Genomic DNA, 19,439 nt, shown 5'->3' with positions numbered 1-19,439 from the left:
ATGCTGGCCACAGAGACTGGCAAAACATTAGGAAGAAAAAGCTTCAGAACATGGCCATACAGCCCAAAAAACTGACAACAACCACATAGAGTGTTTGTTTTCTCTAAAAACTTGTTATTAATTGCTGTGAGAATTCACAACTGACCACTAAAGCCAATTTCTTAAACCATTGCAAGAATGAGGAGCCTGTAGTTAATGGGTTTATCTAATGTCTTTGCATCTGCAAGAAACCCTTGCTTCCGATATCCCATTCCCAGGTTTCCAGGAAGATAATCATGTCACTTTGTTGCAGCAAAATTCAAAAAGTGTATTGCAGAAACTTAAAGACTTACACGTTTCATTTGGTGCAAATGTTCATGAACTGCAGCTCATCTGAATCCTTAAGCCTTCACTCCTGGCCCCTCTCAATGTCTTTGTTTGCACCGTGTATTAAGTGGCATAATTCGTCTAGGCTAGATATACAGCTGCAACAATCTGTGGCAAGCACCCTACCATGCCACGATAATTATTTTGCTGTGAAATGACAAAATTGTGGTGAACCATGATTGGTCAGAAACATGTCAACTCTGAAGGAAGTATGTGTCTTCCCCAGAAAGTGTCTGTTTATTTGTTCATACTATATAATAAGGCAGCCTCCCTCAGAAAGAAAGAGGATGAAAAGAAATGTGTTGTTTTTTTAATTATATAGCAGAGTTCTGTAAAGATTTTAAATCAAGGCTTTACAGCAGTGGCCCCCAACCTTGGGCCTCCAGATGTTCTTGGACTAACTCCCAGAAATCCTGGCCAGCAGAGGTGGTAGTGAAGGCTTCTGGGAGCTGTAGTCCAAGAGCATCTGGAGGCCCAAGGTTGGGGACCACTGCTTTACAGGATTAATAGTAATTTATCTTACACTGAGGAACTAATTGATATAATTCTGAGTATTTGGTTTATATATGAGATACATGTGATCCAAATTCTTTTTTCATGTAAACCAATCCTTTGTAAGTTTATAAAATTTGATAATGTTATGGTATATGGTGAATGGCTGATAAAATGGTCGGTAGACTTCTTCAATGAACATTTCACTTGACTACATATTAACTAGAATCTCAGGAGACAAATAGCATTTGCACAGACCTGGTCCACCACTGCTTCTTTGCATGCACTCAACCATGTAGGATCTTGCCCACGATAACTGATTATAAGTATGGAATAATCTAGTGTACTACATTGATACATGAGCATGGTGGCTCAAAAGTGGAAAAAAGACAATCATTTCATCTGCAAATGTATTAGATAATCTTAAACATAGTACTTTGTGGATTAACAATCAGTCTGAAGAAAACACAAGTCATGGGCCAGGGTGTGGACTCACCTCCCTCTATTACCATCTCCACATAAGAATTGAAGGTTGTTCATGATTTTATGTACCTTGGTGCAACGATCTCTGACACTCTCTCCCTAGATGTCGAGCTGGACAAACGCACTGGCAAAGCAGTTACCATGTTCTCTAGACCACTGGTTCTTAACCTCAGGTTACTCAGGAGTTTTGGACTGCAACTCCCAGAAGCCTTCACCACCAACTGTGCTGGCTGGGGTTTCTGGGAGTTGCAGTTCAAAAACATCCGAGTAACAAAGGTTAAGAACCACTGCTCTAGACTCACAAAGAGAGTATGGCTTAATAAGAAGCTGACGGCATATACCAAGATCCAAGTCTATAAAGCCTGTGTCGTGAGTACACATCTGTACTGCAGTGAGTCCTGGACCCTTTGTGCATGACAGGAGAGGAAGCTGAACACGTTCCATATGCATTCTCTCCAACGCATTTTTGGTATCACCTGGCAGGACAAAGTTCCAAATAGAGTAGTCCTAGAACGAGCTGGAACTTTTACCATGTATACATTACTGAAACAACGACCTCTATGTTGGCTTGGGAATGTAGTGAGAATGGCTGATGGATGGATTCCAAAAGATCTCCTGTATGGAGAATTAGTGCAGGGAAATCGCCCCAGAGGGAGACCATAGCTGTGATACAAGGATGTCTGCAAGCAGGATCTCAAGGCCTTAGGAATGGACCTCAACAGATGAGAAACCTTGACATCTGAGCGTTCAGCCTGGAGGCAGGCGGTGCATCATGGCCTCTCCCATTTTGAAGAGACCCTTGTCCAGCAGGCCGAAGCAAAGAGGCAGTCACAAAAGCAGCAAAATCAGGGAACTGGACAGGGGACAGATTGTATTTGTCTTCAATGTGGAAGGGATGGTCACTCTCGTATTGGCCTTCTCAGCCACACTAGATGCTGTTCCAAGACCTCTATTCAGAGCATGTTACCATAGTCTCTCGAGACTGAAGGATGCCTCATCTAATGTAGTACTTTGTACTCAGCTAAACATCTGTAATATTAGAAAAATAATACTGATTTACCACAGAGGATTGTCTTCAGGATTATGAAAATTATTCCAAGTATTCTGGATTCTCTAAACTCCACAAATCTAACTGTAATTGCCTCTATTATCCTCTTTAGATGGCCTACAGTGCTGATTCCCAAAGTGCCAAAGGCAAGAACACAAACCAGGAAGAAGAATGAACAGATTAATCATTATTTCAAGGACATTCCTAGCTCCAGTATGTTTCATGTAACCTAAACATCTGCCTTTCCCTAAGGGCCTCTTCTAACTAGTAGCAAACCTTAAATGCCCACTGAAAAGTGCATGTACAAAGGAAGAGCATAGTATCTAATTCAACTCTGAAGCTTCATTCTCCACTGGAGTATCTCTAGAGATGCATGTCTTCCTTCCTGCCTGATTTGTGCACTGTATGCAGCATGCAATGCATTTCTCCTCATCAAGGATGGACTATGTTCCTGGGATTGCTTATGCCCATAAAGCTACATTAGGACAACTTTAAGGAGACACATTTATTTTAAGTGCCGGAAAAGCAGAGTTACAATGCTATAGCTCAGGCACACAGTACCTTGATTTTATGGCCTGCCTTTCTAAACTTAAAGTATAGATAATTAATCTGCAAAGACAGGAAAGAGAGCATAAAAGCTACTTGTAGAAATTCACCTCTTAATTTTTATTAGTGTTAACATGTGACTGCTGGTTAGGAGCAAGAACAATAAAATGGTAACTAGGCATTTGCTCCTTAATGTGGGCAAATTATGATCTTCCCTACAGTAAGTATATTAAAATAGGAGGGTACATACAAAATCTTTGTTCTCCTTAGCAAGAAATACCTTTGCTCAAAATAATATTGCAGTTTAACTGTATTCATGTAAGTCCTTGGGGAAGTGAACAGTAAACCTGTGTTTATTTTAGAGAACTTTATTTGTCCATAAACACAAACCTATAGCTATGTCCATAGACTCCTATTATGCAGTGGGCTTTTACAAACTGCCCTATGGTCAGATGCTCTAGGATTTCATTCCTGTGAAATGATACCGTTAATTGGCAGATTTCCGCTTCTGCTAGAGGAAGAGAGCAGGGATAAATCTTTGAGATACCCTATTTCCCTCACAACCCATTGTGCCTTCTTCAAAGCTGCTCTGACCAGCTGCTTTGAAATCAAGATGACACAGGGGGCTGCTGTGAGAATGGCCAAGACGAATCCAATCCAGGGCATATGCCAAGGTTAGCACTGTCTTTACATTAGCAGATTATCAGATACTATGGAAAACAACAAAGAAGGGATGGAAGTTGTGGCTATCCTTGGCTGGTGATCTCCTGCATCTGGTATTTAGAGGTACATTGGTTTGGCACACTGAGGTTCTTCTGCATCTGTCTATAATTACCGCTAAGAGACCTTGAGATAGATTCATCCCCTACCAGTCAGTGCATAAAAGAGGAGCATTATGTATCTGAGTGCATAATAGGTCGGAAGCCTAAGGAATCTCTTATTATTAGATGGAATCAAAAATTATCCAATGCCACACCAGCATGAAAAGGGAAATCTGGACTTTTAACTCAAGGGTAGGCAGATTGCAGCCTGTATGAGATGCATATGGTTCCCCAGTATCCAAAAACATTTGCTATGTCCCACCCTGCAGATTCCTAGGCCTCAGGGTTTTGTGGTGGTTGGCTCAAACCTGGAAATTACTCAGTGACTTCCGGCTGGCTGGCTGGCTGGCTTGTTTAATCAATCCTGCCCAACTAGTGGGGAGCCATTACTTCGGGCAGCAAACAAATCGTAATAACACAATACAGACATCCCCAATAATACCCACATAATTGGTAAACATGAAACATAATAGCAAAAGATAAAATAACTAGTGAAAACATATAGACTGTAAAATATTGAAAATATTAAATGTAATAAAGGCAGCGAAAACAGGGCAGTTACATAAACAGGGGGAGGGGAAAGCCCCATCAGTTGGCAAGAAAGCCAGGTTTCAACTTTTCTCCTAAAACCCAGAAGAGATAGGGCTAATCGTACCTCAGGTGAGAGCAGGTTCCAAAGTGATGAAGCAAATGCCGAGAAGGCCTAGTTTCCAGTGGCAGATTTTTAGGCCTCCCTCAGGGTCGCCACCCGCAACATCCCAGTGTATGAGGATGAGGTGTGAGTAGACATTTTGAAGCAGAGGCACTCAGACAAGTAGCAAAGTCCTAAACTGTGAAAGTTCAACCATGAACTTCACTGGATTAGTTTCAACTAATTATGTCTCAGCCTTTCCAGGTTGTGAGGTTAAAACAGTACACCATTTGATGTACCCAGGAGGCAAAGCAGATTCTGAGCAAGAGTGCCTGTAAAGAGGGCTCTGAGGTCTAAAGACACAATTCCATGGCAGCCCAGCATGAGTGAGGCCATGATCCAGTCTCCTTGAATTTCTGTCAATGTGTCAAATCAACAGAAGTCTCTGGCATTTTGGGTTGTCTGTCTGTCTGTCTGTCTGTCTGTCTACTTATTTATTTATTTATTTATTTACTTTTTTTTTTTTGCATCTGTACCGCGACTACTTCTCCAGCCCTGCTCCTCACGATGCCCATCTGTACCTCTTTTTACAAAAATGCCTGGTCTTATAGCTGGCAAGCTGCCTTGTGCTCATAACTGGCAATAGCTGGCTGGTCCACCTCCACCCCACCCCCCAGCCTCAGTATCAACAGCCTTATGAGAGCCTTAGAGTAATACGACTTAGTGCAGCCTTGTCTCTATCTGGTAGCCAGTCTTCTGCCAGAAGCTTTCAAGCATTGTGATTACACTTTAATACATCTTTTTGCCTCTATTCAAGCTGCGTGAAAAATGTAGAGCTCTCGTAAAAAAACATGTTCTTTAATGGCAACTGTCAGAGTCTACCAACAGTCAGGAAATGTGGCTAAATAAACATGCCATTTGTTACTGTGGGAAGCAGCAGCAATTGCTGGACATCAGATCAATCAGTTTTTAAAAGGCAAATTAATAAAAGGATATGTGGTGGCATAAACACATTAACATGGAAAATTCATTCAATTTCTCCCTCAGTTGAGTCCCCTGGAAGTAATATAATAGCAGTGACTCCCTTAAGAGAAACGCTAGGTTTTGTGCTAGTATTGATGCATTTGGCAGCCAGTGTCTGCAGGGGATTAGATAGACTGAGACAGCCATGCAGGGCAATGGGAGCCTTTGCATATTATCTTTTAGGTGCACAGCATTTGGTGTGGTAGCCTTAAGTATAACGTGAGTACCACAGACACATTTGCAAGCTTAGATACCCTATACACAGTAGATACATGTGTCAGAGATCCAAGGTTGTATGCAGCTTCCTCCTGAAAATGTTCTCAGCAGTGAACCCAGACTTCTGCTTTCCTACGTGGCAACATGACATGCCTTTTTTGTGTGGTAGCCAAATTCATCAAAAAGCATGCACTTTAGAACAAGATCTTAAAAGACTGTAACGTGACTCCGTTCCTCAGATCACCTGCCATGGCTTCTCATCTGCTTTTGCATGCAGCACAAACTCAGTTTTATCCTTAACAGTATCTTTGATCTTCCCTTTATTTTGTTCTCACATCATGAGAAGTTGAGTACATTTGTTAGTCTATTTTTTAATTCAAAAATCATGTTCCAGAGGCAAGATAAAAATGTGAAGAATGCTTGCTTTAATAAGCTACACATCAATGAAAGGAATTCATGACAGAACACAAAGTCCTTGGAATCTTTGTCCCTATTAGCCATCCCAGAAGTTTGGGCCATGGCTTGGAGAATCCTAGGCCCATTCTGCCAGTTACGGAGATACCATTGGCAGCAGGTTAAGAACAAGAAGCCACAGTTCTAGAATGTTATCCTGAGGTGCTCCAATGGCTAAAAGCCACTATACAGCCATAGTCTTCTACTGTAATGGCCTTGAAAACAAATTTGTTGAGCAAATCTGTAAAGTACCATCTACATTCAAAGAGGATGGTGGGGGATGCATGGCTGTGTGCACACAGATGTGTGCACACCACTATATGTCCATCGCACTCTAGAATAACCAAGAAGCAGAATCCAGATTGAAATTAAGAGTTGAGGGTGTGCTAATAGGACAAGATGCACTTCTGAATGGTTCCCGTGTACGGATAACACAAATGGCCTCCTTCAGACACTTGACACATTCAAAGGAAGAAGCCTCTGTAGCCTCTGTCTTGATTGCCTCTCTACAAACATCCCCTCATATGCATTCTCCTAGTGTGCAGCCATCTTTTGGCACCACAATTGGGGAGAGATTTACCATGGAAGCAAAACTTGTCCTTTCTCCTACTCTTGAACTGCCCAGCCATCAGCAGCAGCACTGTGTGCATGTATTGCACTCTGGGGATCCCTACAGTTTAAAAGTTCTCCTTCTACACAGCCTGCCTGCATAATTGTGGTCATTTTGTTAAAAGAAAGATATTCCTAGCTCCACGATGCTGAAACTGTTGTGCATGCAGAAACTCCAGTTTCCTTCTTTGAAAGTTTTGGGTCTGGGAAAAAAAACACCCTAGATCTTGAAAAGCTGCTCCGAGCTACAGACAATTTTGAAACATACGGCCCAGGCACTTAGTATAAGGCAAGATCCTAAGCTCCGCAGATTTCAACAACGATGATAAAGCAGCCATTTGTCCACAGCCTTGCATCCAAGATCAAGGTGTTTTTTTTTCCAGGCAAAAAGATACATGTTTTCCTTGATATTATCTGCACCATCTGCTCAACAGCAATGAGGAAGAAACAATCTAGGTCGCTAACACATATCCCTGTGCGCTACTGGAATCCATTCTTTAAGATTCTGGTGCCAAGTGCCTTCTCATACATATATCAGCTTGTATTTAACACTCTGAAGCACCGTTTGTGATTCATCCCATCCCCATGACTCATTGCAAAAGGTGGCAGTGACCTGACTGGGAGTAAAGGGAGCCAGGAGGGCGTCATTAACATTCTGCTAGTTCATGACCAAAAAGTATCCCTGATCCCCCTGGGCACCCTTGGACACAAGGACTCAGTTTAATAGCTTGCTTTGTGTGCCTCATAGACCTGGGAAAGGCAAACAAAATCCCCTGACCCAAAACTTGCTTTCTCCAACCTGGCAATTTCTGACTCTGCTGGACAGCACTTCCCACCTTCCCCTAGCCGGGATGCCCATTGCACACTGTAGATTGTTTGCATGTTTCAAGTTGCTCTGAATGCCTCCAACCCGGCTCTGTGGAGAAGGACAGGGTTGCTCCTGGTCCTTCCGTTCATTCGTTCATTATGAAAAAATAGCCCTTGTAGAAATCCCTTTCTAAAAGGAGACCAAGTCAGACTTCACAGAGCTTGGTCCGATTTTATCTGCACCAAGGGAGTTTCTGAGAGTTTTATTGCAATGGCCCCTTCATGCCATTTAATGAAAGGTCCAAACAATGTCACAGGTCAGTAGGAATGTCCCCCTTTATATACCCCTGCCTCCCAAAGTGAGAGGCCTTTCTTGCTTTAATTCCTATGATTAAAAATAAAAGGGGGGGAGAGGAATCAGAAGCATGAAAAAAGCAGAACAGCAGCACAATCTCTCTGAAGAATGAATAGGGACATCACAATGGGGGGTACAAGTGGAGGCACCATATCTGGGAAACATGACATGCTTTGGGTGCCCTCCCTTCTGTAGTAAGTTACTCAGAAGTAAGCTCAGCTTAACCCTCCTCTTTGCCCTATAGTGCAGACATTCTCTTTAAAAACGTTCTCTTAAAGTGTTTGCAGTTATGCTGCTTCCAAAGCTGTATACCTGCAGATGCACACACAAAGCAACAAGCTCCCAGGAGGAGCTATCCAAGCTCTGATCAATGCCAGAAAACTTTCTTTATCCTTCTCCCTTTTGCTAGCATCATCCCTTCTTTTTTTCCCATGAAGCTTGGACCTTTTCCCTCCAGCTACCAGTGCCCTATAGTCCAAGTTGGGAGTGTGTGTCATCCTACCCACTTCAGAGTGAGGCATCTTCCTTGCTTTGCTCATGGACATTCTTGGCGTTAAGTCAGTTCTATAGGTACAATTCCTTGGGCCAGAGAGACTTTCCAGTGCAGAGTAAACTAATAAACATTCTAGGAATGCTTTGGACATGAAAAATACACTGAGAGCTTTTGAACCACCACCAGCTTTTGTAGAATCTTTTTCAGAAGTCCCAGTCAGAAAAAGGATTTTGAAACAGGATCCAAGAATGATAGAATCATAGAATAGTGAAGTTGGAAGGGGCCTATAAGGCCATCACATCCACCCCCTGCTCCATGCAGGAATACAAATAAAGGATACTTTCCAGGTGGTTATCTAAGTTTCTCTTGAATGCCTCCAATGTTAGAGCACTCGCCACCTCTCAAGATAATTGGTTCCACTGTCTTACCACTCTAACAGTTAGGAAGTTGTTCCTGACATATCCTGTACTCTGGGATGATCAAGAACAGATCCTGACCCTCCTCTTTATGACAGCCTGTCAAGTATTTGAAAAGTGTTATCATATCTCCCCTCGGTAAGTCTTCTTTTCTCAAGCATGCCCAGTTCTTTCAGTCTTTCCTCACAGGGCTTGGTTTCCAGCCCCCCAATCATCCTTGTTGCCCTCCTCTGAACTTGTTCCAATTTGTCAGCATCCTTCTTGAAGTGTGGTGTCCAGAACTGGACATAATACTCAAGGTGAGGCCTAACCAGTGCTGAAGAGAGGGAGACTAGTACCTTGCAGGACTTGGAAACTATATTTCTGTTAATGCAGAAGTACTGAAGATTCTGTTAATCTAATCACACTGGTTATAACTTTTTTTGTAAACTACATGCATTGGATTAGTCAGTCTATTATCTATTGTCCGTATAACTTGGTCTGTCCTGCCTTTTATGTTGTTCTGCCCTTTCTGTGATGGAGCCCCATTTGCTTCTCTGCTTTTGCTTTGGAAGCAACATTTCTTGGACTGGCCTTGCCTAAATAGTTGGGTGGGGATGGAGGGGAAAGAAGACAACACTTCTGTCTTACCATCATGATATCCACTCGATCCCAGTTTTCACCTCCAGCACACTATGAGATCTTAGAGGTTTTAGAATCGGGCTCCCTTCCTTTCTCTGAGGTCATTTCCCATTTCAGAGTGATACTTAGTGCACTGAGTGAACAAAGCCTGACTGGACCGTCAGATAAACCTTATAAAACTATGGTGGGAAAGAGGTCTCCACCACAATGGAAAGCAGCAGGCTCTGTTTGGGGCTTGCATGGATTACAGCTTTCTCTTCCCATGCTTTGGTGCTGATTCCCACTCTCTGCCACCTAAAGCAACCACCTCACTCCAGTTTATGGTACAGGCCAAACTGGGAAAGGGTAGAATGAGAAAGTGACTGTTACGGTAGCTTGGAAGCCACCTGACCGTCATTGCTGTAGAGGCATGTCATCTGCCAATAGCGTGACGGAAGGTGGGACATAAGGGGTGGAGCCAGTGTATATAAGGGGAGTGAATGGGTGTGAGTGCTTTAGATAGGGACTAGATAGGGACCAGATAGGGACTGGTTAGGGACCGGTTAGGGTGTTAGGGTTTGTTCCTATTGTGAAGAACTGTGCTATATAGTGAGGGTCTGTGAGAGAGTGTGTGAGTGAGTGATGCTTTATTATAGTGATTGCCTTATTATTTGAGTTATTAAAGTGATTTACCATTCCTTTTGTTGTAACCAATAAACACAAGTTTTTATTTTCAAAATCACTTATTAGTCTGAAGAGTCATTTGAGGGACTGGTTGGTGGCAGCGTGAATAGAGTGAGTGTATGAGAGTGACGTGGCACCTCCTTTGTGACGTGTGAGGAGGCTGTCACAGTGACCATACGGTAGCTCGCCCCTCTTCCCCCTGTCCTCCCTACCCAAAAAACCTTCCCTGCCTGTGCTCTGTTGTACAATAATGTTCAGGTGTCAGTTAAGTCTGAACATTTATTTTATTTATATTTATTTATTTATTTATTGTATTTATACCCCTCATTAGAAGGAGCCTCTGGATAGGGTGAAAAAGAAATGTCGAAATCTTAACCTTATAATCTATATGATGTTTAAAAAAAACAGTTGAGGAATATCAGGTTTCAAATCCCATTTACAAAAAAAGATCCTCACAGTCCATACTCAGTTGTCTTTCCTTATCTTTCATGTATTTTCCATGTGGATTCTACATGAACACATAACGTGGTTTCATATGTATTCTTCGGTGGATGTTCTTCCATGCCGGGGGGGGGGGAATTACAGTTGAATTGGCTCTAGGGCTTACGCCGCGGAGTGACGCCCACTTGAGAGCCGTTACTTCCTTTAAAAACTGCTTATGTAATGCCATTAGAGAGGTTTTAACTAAAAGCCAAGCACACAGGTCTGCAGGGCAGCTCAAGCAGCCATTTCCCCACTTCCACTCCCATTCTCCAGAGGGGCCCAAACAACTGGTGAAATGAGGAGGATATTAACTGCTGGATTAAAAAGATCATTAATGCCAACAAAGGAACACTGGAAAGAGGCCCACAGAGAAACACATTAATGCGTGCAGCATTATTCCACTGGGAACTTTAAAGGTTCTTTGGTGCCAGCTATTCTACTTATCGGGATTCTGCAGGTTTGTCAGCATCATGGACCTCCTGAAATCAAAGCTGAAGCCACCTGAACTTAATACCGCACAGAGAGAAAGACAATTCTCACTTTATTTTCTGATATCTTTTCACTTTTCATTGATCTGGTTTGTTTCTTTGTTTTCCCCTCCTTTGAGGTAAATACATTACTGAAAGCACAACCACGTGAAACAGCTACAGCATTTTCCACCTCAGAATAATAATAATAATGTCTGGACTGGGTCTACAAGCAGCAACATTTCAAAGTGGTAATGGTGATTCATTCACTACCTCAACAAGACTGCATTTTTAGTAGGGTTTCAAAGAAGTAGGAGCTCACCTGTGAGCAGTGCTCAGCAGGATAAGCCTTAGAGCTACTTCAGGTGTAAGCTTCTGGGTGAGCTCTTAAAAACTTCAGTCCAGGACAGGCATGGTGAGATAATCTGGCTGTAAAAAGTGTCCATAGGCTAGCACTTAGGGAACCTCAGTTCCTTCAGCAATTTTACGTATATTTTAAGAAAATATTTGTGGCCATTTATTTAATAACGAAGGACTAATATGAATACCTATAGACTTACATATGCCAGCCTCTCTTTTTTAAAAAACTCTGTTAAAAGTCTGTAACTCTTCTGATTAATAAAGGGAAAACAAATCTTTAAGATTTCAAAGTTGTAGCCATGTTAGTCTGTGCAAGCATGTCAATAAGAAACACAAAACAATAGACCCCCCCCCCTCAAAAAAAGTTGTGGCACCTTAGAGACTAACTGCTATATTTCAGTGTAAGCTTTCAGGGAACATTTCTACTTCACCAGGCATAAGAGTCAGAATACAGAGACTATATACAAAACAGTCATGCAAGGCTCTAAGATAAAGGAACAGTGGTGTTTAGTTGCATTTCAATGCTCAAAGGTAAAGTCTGTCATTCTCTATATTACCATATGTTGTTTCTGATGTTATTTCCTTTAATCATTGTTGCCATTTACAGAACCAAGCTTAAAAGAACTGAATACCAAACAAGGGTCTTAAATCATTACTAGGTGTGAATTACAACCATATACCACTGTCATAGTAGTGCTGTCCTTGTGTCCACTCCCCCATAATCTCGCTTAAAGTCTTAGCTCAGCCCTTCCAGCTCAGTGTACAATGAACATATGCGTGCATATCTATGAACTGTGCTTATAGAACCCTAGTTCAGCTTTCAGAATGCATCAGTACTATAACATGCAGCAGAATGAAGTGACAGAATGGACTATACTGTTGCAGAATGATAGTAGAAATCACATTGTCAGCATATCCTTTGTTGTTTTAAACAACCTTCATATAGAAAACAGTATAGAGAATAATTGGCTACATTAGAACTTTTCTCCATGATGTGCTACTTTATACTGTCAGTGCAAGTTTTAAAACATAGGCAGTACTCATATATAGCTTGAGCTAATGGTACTCTCTCATCCTCATTCTGCCATATGTCTAGATCAGGGGTCTCCAAACTTTTCAGTGGAAGGGCCACATCATAAATGCACCACATTTTTGAGGGTTGAAGGGAGATGCACGTGGGTGCCCACCCAACCACCTGCGCGGCCAGATAAAAAGGTATGGTGGGCCGGATGTGGCCCACAGGCCATAGTTTGGAGACTGCTGGTCTAGATCAAGCTTCAGCCTGAATAGACAGGACAAGCGCACCCTTCCTTTTATCACAATCATTCCCCCACTATCCTTAAAATCAGGTTGCCACTTAAAATAAAAAATTAATGCATACAGCAAACAATGTCTGCAGGGAACCATTGCCCACCTCTTCCTGTTGCTCTAATCCTCTACTTAAACATAACCCTCCAACGCCCTACATCATGGGTTCATAGGATATATGCTAATTGAACATCTGGTCTATCACATATTTCCCAGCTGCTAATGGCAAAAAAGGTAGAACAGGCAGATGCATCAGATACTGCTTAAATATGGCAGTTAGAGACTCACAATTAAAAATGGATTAATGAGGAAGTACTACTGCTTTTCATGTTAGCTTTTACATTCACCAGAGTGTGGGCTGAGCAGGCTCCTTACATTATGTGTGTGCATATTTAATAGTGGGAGGCTGGAAGCCAACATTTACTATGACAAGCGTACTTTAAAAGGCTATGTGTACCCTGTGATTCCTTGTGTGAAAACAAAAAGCACAAAACTTGGCATCTACTGAATTTCCAAAGAATTCATCTTTCCATTCTAAAAAGGCAATATTCTCTTTCTCACAGGTATGACAAGAGACTTGGGAGTGTACAGTAACATTTCTGAAGCAAGAACTAGGACTTTGAACCTCCATACACTCCAGCAGAAGTGGGAGAAATTATACAGAAATACTTGACACATGCACATATGCAGAACATCTAAGTTGCAGAATTTTCTGTGTGTGCACATGTATGTGTGCAAATTTGGGTCACTAGGATGTAATGTTCTGGTTTTGTTGTAAATATGGAGCATCAATAGTTAGAGATCCTGTCTGTTCTAGTGTTTTGCTATGTGTTTGCCATGTGTAGCAATAGAATAATTTTTTATACACTATGGAGAGTATTTCTGTGTTTGCCATCAGGCACACACTATGAAGAACTGAACCTGCTCACTTCTCTTAGGTAGGTGTGCCAAAGGTAGTATACTTGTATTTGCTTGTGAACATAATTGTCAGATCACATTTTTAGGCATACACTTAGAAATAATGTAGAAATACATCAAAAACATACTGTAGAATATATTTCTAAAGGTTTTTTTTAGTAAAGTGCTTTGACACTAGCTATGCAGAAAACCTTTCATATTTAGCAGGATTTGATATGGTATGTCTATAAATTTCAGCAGCTTTTCAGATCAGAAAATCTTCCTATCCATAAAACAAATGTTTTTGAACAAGAGGCCAAATTCTAAGGAAGCAGGAGATCTTGGAGAAACAGCAAGGCAATCAGGAAGGGGCATTAATGTGGGCTCTTTCTGTCCTCTGGTACAGACCAGAACAGATGTGCCTGGTGCGGGAAAGGGAGATTAAATCTGATGAATCTATAGTCCAATTTGGGCTTAAAAACACAATGGGGAAGGAAGGGTGTATTAGAGAGATTTGGGTCTAAGAAGGTTAAATTTCCACAAATAGTATTCAATTCTATGGAAGCTCTGGAGCGGCAAATTTCCTCTTATTTAAGCCAGAATACACAAGCTGCAGACCACAGGGAGGCCTCCAGTTTGGCTACACAGTTTGTTGCACTCTGTTACACTTTTTGTAAACAAATCTGAGCCATGTTACATTACTTGCGGATCTTGTTACTTGATACTTGTTAGGAACAAATCATTTTACCGACACATTACTCCCCAAAATGGCCCCCTCAAAGCAATATGTTAAAGTAACTAGCAACCTTGCTTGTTATGAAATAATAACCTTGTTGACTTTACAATCTTTAAAGCCTTCTTCACTTTAAAAAATTGGTAATAAGTGATAGCATTCTTTTTAGCAAGTTATTCCCACACTTTACTAAGAATGCTGTTTTTCCGCCCTCCCTTCTCACTGGAAAAGTGGTTTTCTAGAAAGACATCTCCTAGTGCTACCAGTTAAACAACACTGTACAGCTACTATGCCTTTCCTGCAGCAGATCATTTCTGTTAATTATTAATATTTTTTCAATTTCTATCCTAGACAGTTGAATTTCTATTAAATTCTACAGCATAAATGAATGGTGGGCTTAGGACAAGTTGTAGCTGATGTTCTAAGTGGAATGGTGTAAAGGCATTCTTGTCACAGCTGCTACCTGGGAGTCCAGGGACACTGCAAAATCAGGAAGTACTTCCAGAATGCAGACTTGACCTGACATTGGTAGTGCAGCCCCTTCTAGAAGAGGCTGAATTCTAATAACTTTCTAGGTAAAGGTAAAAGTAAAGGTTCCCCTTTACATTTAGTCCAGTCGTGTCCGATTCTAGGGTGCGCATCCCCGTTTCCAAGCCACAGAGCGTGCGTTTGTTTCCGTGGTCACGTACCAGCGCAACTAGACACGGAACGCCATTACCTTCCCACAGATACAATTGACAATTTTTGTCCAGTCGTGTTCGACTCTAGGTGGTGGTGCTCATCCCCGTTTCCAAGCCATAGAGCCAGCGTTTGTCCGAAGACAATCTTCCATGGTCACATGGCCAGTGCAACTTAGACACAGAACACTGTTACCTTCCCACCGAGGTGGTCCCTATTGATCTACTTGGATTTGCATGCTTTCGAACCGCTAGGTTGGCGGGAGCTGGGACAAGCGACGGGCGCTCACTCCATCACGTGGATTCGATCTTACGACTGCTTGGTCTTCTGACCCTGCAGCACAGGCTTCTGCGGTTTAGCCCACAGCGCCAGGTGGTCCCTATTTATCTACTCGTATTTGCATGCTTTCGAACTACCAGTTTGGCAGGAGCTGGGACAAGCAACGGGAGCTCACTCTGTCACGTGGATTCGATCTTACGATGGCTGGTCTTCTGATCTTGCAGCACAGGGGCTTCTGCGGTTTAACCCGCAGTGCCACCACGTCCCTAATAACTTTCTACTGATCAATAATAGCACTTTTGTTTTGTCGGGATTTAATTTCACCTTGTTCACCCTCACCCAGAGGGTGAGCTCAGACTGTCTTCAAAGATACATTCTTGATGCTGGACAACAAGAAACAAAAGAGTTGGATATCATAAGCAGATTGGTGGCATTTTATTCCCAAACCTTGAAGGAGCTGCCCTAGCACCTTCATGTAGATAGTAAGTAACATGTGGAATAAGGCAGTGCTCTAAGAGATACCACATGCCAAGGCTGTGGTGTCAAATTGTGCTCTGTGAGCACCACCTTTTAAATAAATTAGTTTGTTTGTTCATTCATTTTTGTTAATCAGTCACCTTTTTTAAGGTGGCTCACAAAAATTAAAATTATAATAAATTTAAAAGGACAATAAATATAGAATTCAAGTGATTCAGCACTGATAAAATTATTCATAAAAAGCACTAAAATAGCACTTAAAAATCACAACCACCATCTCAGGAAGAGTCTAGGCTTGATCTCCAATGTGATTTTCAAATACCAAGTCTTTATCTCATCCTTAAATGTCTTTACCGTCTGATAGGAAAGATCAGACCTGCTGCAATACAATGTTCCCAATCTCCAACCAGGCCACAGGTCCAAAAGGATGCCCAATGGTACTGAAAGCTGCCTAGCAATTCAGAAAGACTAATAAGGTTGTGTTCTCCTTATCCAGTCCTTAATGTAGGACATCTATGAAGGTAACCATAGCAGTTTTAGTCCCATATCCTAGCCAAAAGCACAACAGAAGTGGCTCCAGATAATGAGCTTCATCCAGGAATGTCTGGAGTTGCACCACCACCTTAACCAAAAATGCTAGATTAGAGGCTGGCTTATAATTCACCAGAGTTTCAGGGTCAAGGGCAAGCTTCTTTAACAAATATTTATAACTACTTCCTTTAGAGAGTATGGAATAGTCCCCTCCTGTAAAGAAGCATTTATCACCTCCATTTGTCATGCATCAATCCGACCTTGGCAGATTAGAGTGAGCAGGCGTTAGCCTTCACCATTCCAAATACTCTCTCCTCATCCTTGAAATCGACAAGCTGAAACAAGCGGTTCTCTCAGACACATCTTTGTGGACCACTACAGCAAGGGTGGAATCAGCCAGCAGCTGGCACACTTTCTGTGCTGCCTCTCAGAAAGAGGGGAAATGTTCACAGTAAGTATACTTGGCCTACAGGGCTCCCTACAAGGTTCGCCAAGGTGGCTATCTCACCAGCAACAACCTTGCCACACCAAGGTAGCCAGCCTCTTCAAAGTCTCAAAAATCACCACTGATCCAGTGGGGTTTGGGCTGGACTTGAGACAGGCTGTCTATAGTACCTGAAGTTCTTTATGAGCAGAAAAGCTAGCTGATAGTCAGACTTCCAAATGGGCTTTTGGTGTAAACCCACAGCCCATTTTTTTCATTACGAAAAATACATGGAAGAATTACAAATGTAAGCTGCCACACACACACCCTTAAAAACTGCATGAATGGGCAAGTCCACAGCACAGTGGTTAAACTGAAGTACTGCAGTCCAGCCTCTGTTTATAATCTGAGTTTGATCCCAGTGGGTGCAGTAGCCATCTCAGAGGTGACTCAGCCTTCCATCCTTCTAAGGTCAGTAAAATGAGCACCCAGCTCACTGGGGACAAAGTGTTTCCTGCATAATTACTGTATCTTGTAAACCACACAGAGAATGCTCTAGCACTATGAGGTGGTGTGTACTGCAAGCCAAAGCAACAACAACAATAATAACCCATTAAAAAGGTCTTTCAGTAAGCACCCTGGCTTCTAATGAAGCCTAGAACTAAGCACTATTTAGAACCTCCTAATTACATAAGGATCCATCTAACATGTCCTATACATTTGTCCCCATTCACACCTTGTCACATGTGGCTAGGTTTGAATGTCTCATTCATGTGTTTTTGAACTGAGTGTACAGATTTTCCCCATGGAATTTGTCCCTCCTGCTCCATGGTACACTGATCCCATGGTTAGGTAGGTGTGAGATCAGGGCTGACTGACATGGCTTGGTCACTGACACATTTCCTTTCACAGATAAAAAGCTCCCATACAGTCAGAAGAAAGGGAAAACCCAGCTTTGAGACGCAGTATTAGAATACTGAGGAAGAGCAGAGGACAAGTACAAGTAGCTCCAGAGCTAATGAAGTGGTTGGGACAAAGCCGAAAGGACGCTCACCTGCAGACACGCCTGGAAGTGAAAGGAAAGTCCAATGCTGCAAAGAAAAATAGTGCATAGGAACCTGAAATGTAAGATCTATGAACCTTGGGAAGCTAGATGTGGTCAAACAGGAGATGACAAGAATAAACATTGACCTCCTGGGTGTCAGTGAACTAAAATGGATGGGAATGGGTGAATTCAATTCAGATGATTATCATATCTATTATTGTGGGCAAGAATCTCGTAGAAAAAATGGAGTAACCCTCATAGTCAACAAAAGAATGGGAAAAGCTGTACTGGGATACAATCTCAAAAATGATAGAATGATTTCAATACGAATCCAAGGCAGACCTTTCAACATCACAATAATCCAAGTTTATGCACCAACCACCAATGCTGAAGAGGCTGAAGTTGACCAATTCTATGAAGACTTACAACACCTTCTAGAACTGACACCAAAGAAAGGTGTTCTTCTCATTATGGGGGAATAGAATGCTAAAGTAAGGAGTCAAGAGATAAAAGGAAGAAATGAAGCAGGGCAAAAGCTAACAGAGTTTTGTCAAGAGAACAAGCTGGTCATCACAAACACTCTTTTCCAACAGCACAAGAGGCAACTCTACACATGGACATCACCAGATGGGCAATACCGAAATCAGATTGATTATATTCTCTGCAGACAAAGATGGAGAAGCTCTATGCAGTCAGCAAAACAAGACCTGGAACTAATTGTGGCTATGATCACCAGCTTCTCATAGCAAAAATCAAGCTTAAACTGAAGAGAGTAGGAAAAACCACTGGGCTAGTCAGGTATAATCTAAACCAAATCCCTTATGAATACACAGTGGAAGTGAAGAACAGATTTAAGGAACTAGATTTGGTGAACAGAGTGCCTGAAGAACTTTGGATGGAGGCTCGTAACATTGTCCAGGAGGCAGCAACAAAAACCATCCCAAAGAAAAGGAAATGCAAGAAAGCAAAGTGGCTGTCCAATGAGGCCTTACAAATAGCAGAGAAGAGAAGGGAAACAAAATGCAAGGGAGATAGGGAAAGTTACAGAAAACTGAATGCTGACTTCCAAAGAATAGCAAGGAGAGGGCCTTCTTAAATGAACAGTGCAAAGAAATATAGGAAAAGATAGAATGGGAAAAACCAGATATCAGTTCAAGAAAATTGGAGATATTAAAGAAACATTTTGTGCAAAGATGGAAATGATAAAGGACAAAAATAGGAGAACTTCACAGAAGCAGAAGACATCAAGAAGAGGTGGCAAGAATACACAGAGGAATTATATCAGAAAGATTTGGATATCCTGGACAACCCAGACAGTGTGGTTGCTGACCTTGAGCTAGACATCCTGGAGAGTGAAGTCAAGTGGGCCTTAGAAAGCATGGCTAACAACAAGGCCAGTGGAGGTGATAGCATTCCAGCCAAACTATTTAAAATCTTAAAAGATGATGTTTTTAAGGTGCTACACTCAATATGTCAGCAAGTTTGGAAAACTCGGCCAGAGGATCATAAAAGATCAGTATACATCCCAATCCCAAAGAAGGGCAGTGCCAAAGAATGCTCCAACAACCGTACAATTGCACTCATTTCACACACTAGAAAAGTTATGCTCAAAATCCTCCAAGGCAGGCTTCAGCAGTATGTGGACCGAGAACTCCCAGAAGTACAAGCTGGATTTTGAAGGGGCAGAGGAACTAGAGACCAAATTGCTAACATG

General features: G+C 42.0%; 1 protein-coding gene and 1 long non-coding RNA gene across 2 annotated transcripts in view; one reads left to right on the top strand and one right to left on the bottom strand.

Moving 5' to 3' along the window:
* LOC144588871 (uncharacterized) overlaps positions 1 to 18,675 on the top strand; it is a 28,008-nt gene extending 9,333 nt beyond the window's left edge. The window contains exon 2 of the long non-coding RNA XR_013544612.1: positions 13,225 to 18,675. This is a non-coding gene — a long non-coding RNA (uncharacterized LOC144588871). The remainder of the gene's footprint in view (positions 1 to 13,224) is intronic.
* Positions 1 to 19,439, bottom strand: part of LHX4 (LIM homeobox 4) — a 97,606-nt gene that overhangs the window by 21,224 nt on the left and 56,943 nt on the right. The window lies entirely within an intron of this gene.

This window comes from Pogona vitticeps, chromosome 4 (assembly GCF_051106095.1).
Source record: "Pogona vitticeps strain Pit_001003342236 chromosome 4, PviZW2.1, whole genome shotgun sequence".
Classification (NCBI taxonomy): Eukaryota; Metazoa; Chordata; class Lepidosauria; order Squamata; family Agamidae; genus Pogona; species Pogona vitticeps.
Note: the sequence above shows the minus strand (reverse complement) of the source record. Positions and strands in the feature narration are given on the sequence as shown.